We start from the raw sequence: 6769 nt of genomic DNA, 5'->3' as shown, positions 1-6769 counted from the left end.
CCCAGGCTGGAGTGCAATGGCACAATCTTGGCTCACTGCAAACTCTACCTCCTGGTTTCAAGAAATTCTTCTGTCTCAGCCTCCTGGGTAGATTACAGGCACACACCACCATGCCTGGCTAATTTTTGTATTTTTAGTAGAGATGGGGTTTCACCTTGGTCAGGCTGGTCTCGACTCCTGACCTCAGGTGATCCACCCACTTCGGCACCCCAAAGTGTTGAGATTACAGGTGTGAGCCACTGAGCCCAACCAAATTTCCTTCCTTTTCTTTTTTAATTATACTTCAAGTTCTAGGGTACACGTGCACAACATGCAGGTTTGTTACATATGTATACATGTGCCATGTTGAGTGTGCTGCACCCATTAACTCGTCATTTACATTAGGTATATCTCCTAATGTTATCCCTCCCCCATCCCCCCACCCCACAACAGGCCCCGGTGTGTGATGTTCCCCACCCTGTGTCCAAGTGCTCTCATTGTTCAGTTCCCACCTATCAGTGAGAACATGCGGTGTTTGGTTTTCTGTCCTTGCAATAGTTTGCTGAGAATGATGTTTCCAGCTTCATCCATGTCCCTACAAAGGACATGAACTCATCCTTTTTTATGGCTGCATAGTATTCCATGCCACATTTTCTTAATCCAGTCTATCATTGATGGACATTTGGGTTAGTTCCAAGTCTTTGCTATTGTGAATACTGCCGTAATAAACATATGTGTGCATGTGTCTTTATAGCAGCATGATTTATAATCCTTTGGGTACATACCCAGCAATGGGATGGCTGGGTCAAATGGTATTTCTAGTTCTAGATCCTTGAGGAATCGCCACACTGTCTTCCACAATGGTGGAACTAGCTTACAGTCCCACCAACAGTGTAAAAGTGTTCCTATTTCTCCACATCCTCTCCAGCACCATTGTTTCCTGACTTTTTAATGATCGCCATTCTAACTGGTGTGAGATGGTATCTCATTGTGGTTTTGATTTGCATTTCTCTGATGGCCAGTGATGATGAGCATTTTTTCATGTGTCTGCTGGCTGCATAAATGTCTTCTTTTGAGAAGTGTCTGTTCATATCCTTTGCCCACTTTTTGATGGGGTTGTTTGATTTTTTCTTGTAAATTTGTTTAAGTTCTTTGTAGATTCTGGATATTAGCCCTTTGTCAGATGGGTAGATCGTAAAAATTTTCTCCCATTCTGTAGGTTGCCTGTTCACTCTAATGGTAGTTTCTTTTGCTGTGCAGAAGCTCTTTAGTTTAATTAGATCCCATTTGTCAATTTTGGCTTTTGTTGCCATTGCTTTTGGTGTTTTAGTTATGAAGTCTTTGCCCATGCCTATGTCCTGAATGGTGTTGCCTACGTTTTCTTCTAGGGTTTTTATGGTTTTAGGTCTAACATTTAAGTCTTTAATCCATCTTGAATTAATTTTTGTATAAGGTATAAGGAAAGGATCCAGTTTCAGCTTTCTACATATGGCTAGCCAGTTTTCCCAGCACCATTTATTAAATAGGGAATCCTTTCCCCATTTTTTTGTTTTTGTCAGGTTTGTCAAAGATCAGATGGTTGTAGATATGCGGCATTATTTCTGGGGGCTCTGTTCTGTTCCATTGGTCTGTATCTCTGTTTTGGTACCAGTACCATGCTGTTTTGGTTACTGTAGCCTTGTAGTATAGTTCGAAGTCAGATAGCATGATGCCTCTAGCTTTGTCCTTTTTGCTTAGGATTGTCTTGGCAATGCGGGCTCTTTTTTGGTTCCATATGAACTTTAAAGTAGTTTTTTCCAATTCTGTGAAGAAAGTCATTGGTAGCTTGATGGGGATGGCATTGAATCTATAAATTACCTTGGGTAGTATGGCCATTTTCATGATATTGATTCTTCCTATCCATGAGCATGGAATGTTCTTCCATTTGTTTGTGTCCTCTTTTATTTTGTTGAGCAGTGGTTTGTAGTTCTCCTTGAAGAGGTCCTTCACATCCCTTGTAAGTTGGATTTCTAGGTATTTTATTCTCTTTGAAGCAATTGTGAATGGGAGTTCACTCAAGATTTGGCTGTCTGTTTGTCTGTTATTGGTGTATAGGAATGCTTGTGATTTTTGCACATTGATTTTATATCCTTAGACTTTGCTGAAGTTGCTTATCAGCTTAAGGAGATTTTGGGCTGAGACAACGGGGTTTTCTAGATATACAATCATGTCATCTGCAAACAGGGACAACTTGGCTTCCTCTTTTCCTAATTGAATATCCTTTATTTCTTTCTCCTGCCTGATTGCCCTGGCCAGAACTTCCAACATTATGTTGAATAGGAGTGGTGAGAGAGCGCATCCTTGTCTTGTGCTAGTTTTCAAAGGGAATGCTTCCAGTTTTTGCCCATTCATTATGATATTGGCTGTGGGTTTGTCATAAATAGCTCTTATTATTTTGAGATATTTCCCATCAATACCCAGTTTATTGAGAGTTTTTAGCATGAAGCGTTGTTGAATTTTGTCAAAGGCCTTTTCTGCATCTATTGAGATAATCATGTGGTTTTTGTCTTTGGTTCTGTTTATATACTGGATTACGTTTATTGATTTGCATATGTTGAACCAGCCTTGCATCCCAGGGATGAAGCCAACTTGATTGTGGTGGATAAGCTTTTTGATGTGCTGCTGGATTTGGTTTGCCAGTATTTTACTGAGGATTTTTGCACTGATATTCATCAGGGATATTGGTCTAAAATTCTCTTTTTTTGTTGTGTGTCTGCCAGGCTTTGGTATCAGGATGATGCTGGCTTTACAAAAAGAGTTAGGGAGGATTCCCTCTTTTTCTATTGATTGGAATAGTTTCAGAAGCAATGGTACTAGTTCCTGTTTGTACCTCTGGTAGAATTTGGCTGTGAATCTGTCTGGTCCTGGACTTTTTTTGTTGGTAGGCTATTAATTATTGCCTCAATTTCAGAGCCTGTTATTTGTCTATTCAGGGATTCAACTTCTTCCTGGCTTAGTCTTGGGTGGGTGTATGCGTCCAGGAACTTATCCATTTCTTCTAGATTTTCTAGTTTATTTGCATAGAGGTGTTTATAGTATTCTCTGATGGTCGTTTGTATCTCTGTGGGATCGGTGGTGATATCGCTTTATCATTTTTTATTGCATCTATTTGATTCTTCTCTCTTTTCTTCTTTATTAATCTTGTTTCAGTCTATCAATTTTGTTGATCTTTTCAAAAAGCCAGCTCCTGGATTCATTGATTTTTTGAAGGTTTTTTTTTGTCTCTATCTCCTGCAGTTCTGCTCTGATCTTAGCTATTTCTTGCCTTCTGCTAGCTTTTCAATGTGTTTGGTCTTGCTTCTGTAGTTCTTTTAATTGTGATGTTAGGGTGTCAATTTTAGATCTTTCCTGCTTTCTCTTGTGGGCATTTAGTGCTATAAATTTCCCTCTACACATTGCTTTAAATGTGTCCCAGAGATTCTGGTATGTTGTGTCTTTGTTCTCATTGGTTTCAAAGAACATCTTTATTTCTACCTTCATTTCGTTATGTACCCAGTAGTCATTCAGGAGCAGGTTGTTCAGTTTCCATGTAGTTGAGTGGTTTTGAGTGAGTTTCTTAATCCTGAGTTCTAGTTTGATTGCACTGTGGTCTGAGAGACAGTTTGTTATAATTTCTGTTCTTTTACATTTGCTGAGGAGTGTTTTACTTCCAACTATAAGGTCAATTTTAGAATAAGTGTGACGTGGTGCTGAGAAGAATGTATATTCTGTTGATTTGGGGTGGAGAGTTCTGTAGATGTCTGTTACATCTGCTTGGTGCAGAGCTGAGTTTAATTCTTGGATATCCTTGTTAACTTTCTGTTTCGTTGATCTGTCTAATGTTGACAGTGGGGTGTTAAAGTCTCCCATTATTATTGTATGGGAGTCTAAGTCTCTTTGTAGGTCTCTAAGGACTTGCTTTATGAATCTGGGTGCTCCTGTACTGGGTGTATATATATTTAGGATAGTTAGCTCTTCTTGTTGAATTGATCCCTTTACCATTATGTAATGGCCTTCTTTGTCTCTTTTGATCTTTGTTGGTTTAAAGTCTGTTTTATCAGAGACTAGGATTGCAACCCCTGCTTTTTTTTGTTTTCCATTTGCTTGGTAGATCTTCCTCCATCCCTTTATTTTGAGCCTATGTGTGTCTCTGCACATGAGATGGGTATCCTGAATACAGCACACTGATGGGTCTAGACTCTTTATCCAATTTGCCAGTCTGTGTCTTTTAATTGGAACATTTAGCCCATTTACATTTAAGGTTAATATTGTTATGTGTGAATTTGATCCTGTCATTATGATGTTAGCTGGTTATTTTGCTCGTTAGTTGATGCGGTTTCTTCCTAGCATTGATGGTCTTTACAATTTGGCATATTTTTGCAGTGGCTGGTACTGATTGTTCCTTTCCATGTTTAGTGCTTCCTTCAGGAGCTCTTGTAAGGCAGGCCTGGTGGTGACAAAATCTCTCAGCATTTGCTTGTCTGTAAAGGATTTTATTTCTCCTTCACTTATGAAGCTTAGTTTGGCTGGATATGAAATTCTGGGTTGAAAATTCTTTTCTTTAAGAGTGTTGAATATTGGCCCCCACTCTCTTCTGGCTTGTAGAATTTCTACCAAGAGATCCACTGTTAGTCTGATGGGCTTCCCTTTGTGGGTAACCCAACCTTTCTCTCCAGCTGCCCTTAACATTTTTTCCTTCATTTCAACTTTGGTGAATCTGACAATTATGTGTCTTGGAGTTGCTCTCTCAAGGAGTATCTTTGTGGCGTTCTCTGTATTTTCTGAATTTGAATGTTGGCCTGCCTCGCTAGGTTGGGGAAGTTCTCTTGGATAATATCCTGAAGAGTGTTTTCCAACTTGGTTCCATTCTCCCTGTCACTTTCAGGTACACCAATCAGACGTAGATTTGGTCTTTTCACATAGTCCCATATTTCTTGGAGGCTTTGTTCGTTTCTTTTTTTTTTTTCTTTTCAGGTTTTATATATATATTCTTTTTTTAAATTTTTTAAATTATTTTATTTTATTATTATACTTTAGGTTTTAGGGTACATGGGCACAATGTGCAGGTTTGTTACGTATGTATCCATGTGCCATGTTGGTTTGCTGCACCCGTTAACTCGTCATTTAGCATTAGGTATATCTCCTAATGCTGTCCCTCCCCACTCCCCCCACCCCACAACAGTCCACGGAGTGTGATGTTCCCCTTCCTGTGTCCATGAGTTCTCATTGTTCAATTCCCACCTATGAGTGACAACATGCGGTGTTTGGTTTTTTGTCCTTGCGATAGTTTACTGAGAATGTTTTCCAGTTTCATCCATGTCCCTACAAAGGACATGAACTCATCATTTTTTATGGCTGCATAGTATTCCATGGTGTATATGTGCCGCATTTTCTTTTACTCTTTTTTCTCTAAACTTCCCTTCTCGCTTCATTTCGTTCATTTAATCTTCAATCACTGATACGCTTTCTTCCACTTGATCAAATCAGCTACTGAAGCTTGTGTATGTGTCACGTAGTTCTCGTGCCATGGTTTTCAGCTCCATCAGGTCATTTAAGGTCTTCTCTACACTGTTTATTCTAGTTATCCATTCATCTAATCTTTTATCAAGGTATTTAGCTTCTTCGCGATGGGTTCGAACATCCTCCTTTAGCTTGGAGAAGTTTGTTATTACCGATCGTCTGAAGCCTTCTTCTCTCAGCTCGTCAAAGTCATTCTCTGTCCAGCTTTATTCCATTGCTGGCGAGGAGCTGCATTCCTTTGGAGGAGAAGAGGGGCTCTGATTTTTAGAATTTTCAGCTTTTCTGGTATGGTTTCTCCCCACCTTTGTGGTTTTATCTACCTTTGGTCTTTGTTGATGGTGATGTACAGATGGCGTTTTGGTGTGGATGTCCTTTGTGTTTGTTAGTTTTCCTCGTAACAGTCAGGACCCTCAGCTGCAGGTCTGTTGGAGTTTGCTGGAGGTCCACTCCAGTCCCTGTTTGCCTGAGTATCACCAGTGGAGGCTGCAGAACAGCAAATATTGCAGAATGGCAAATGTTGTTGCCTGATCCTTCCTCTGGAAGCTTCATCTCAGAGGAGCACCTGGATGTATGAGGTGTCAGTTGGCCCCTACTGGGACGTGTCTCCCAGTTAGGCTACTCAGGGGTCAGGGACCCACTTGAGGAAGCAGTCTGTCTGTTCTCAGATCTCAAACTCCACACTGGGAGAAACACTACTCTCTTCAAAGCTGTCATATAGGGAAGTTTAAGTCTGCAGAAGTTTCTGCGGCCTTTTGTTCACCTATGCTCTGCCCCTAGAGGTGGAGTCTACAGAGGCAGGCAGGCCTCCTTGAGCTGTGGTGGGCTCCACCCAGTTTGAGCTTCCTGGCTGCTTTGTTTACCTACTCAAGCCTCAGCAATGGTGGGCGCCTCTCCCCCAGCTTCGCTGCTGTCTTGCAGTTCGATCTCAGACTGCTGTGTTAGCTGTGAGCGAGGCTCTGTGGGTGTGGGACCCTCCAAGCTGGGCACCGGATATAATCTCTTGGTATGCCGTTTGCTAAGACTATTGGAAAAGCACAGTATTAGGGTGGGAGTGTCCCGATTTTCCAGGTACTGTCTGTCATGGCTTCCCTTGGTTAGGAAAGGGAATTCCCCAACCCCTTGTGCTTCCCGGGTGAGGTGATGTCCCACCGTACTTCAGCTCACACTCCATGGGCTGCACCCACTGTCTGACAAGCCTCAGTGAGATGAACCTGGTACCTCAATTGGAAATGCAGAAATCACCCGTCTTCTG

Source organism: Hylobates moloch, unplaced genomic scaffold, assembly GCF_009828535.3.
Source record: "Hylobates moloch isolate HMO894 unplaced genomic scaffold, HMol_V3 SCAFFOLD_16, whole genome shotgun sequence".
In the NCBI taxonomy this organism is placed as follows: Eukaryota; Metazoa; Chordata; class Mammalia; order Primates; family Hylobatidae; genus Hylobates; species Hylobates moloch.
This window is presented reverse-complemented; position numbering follows the sequence as displayed.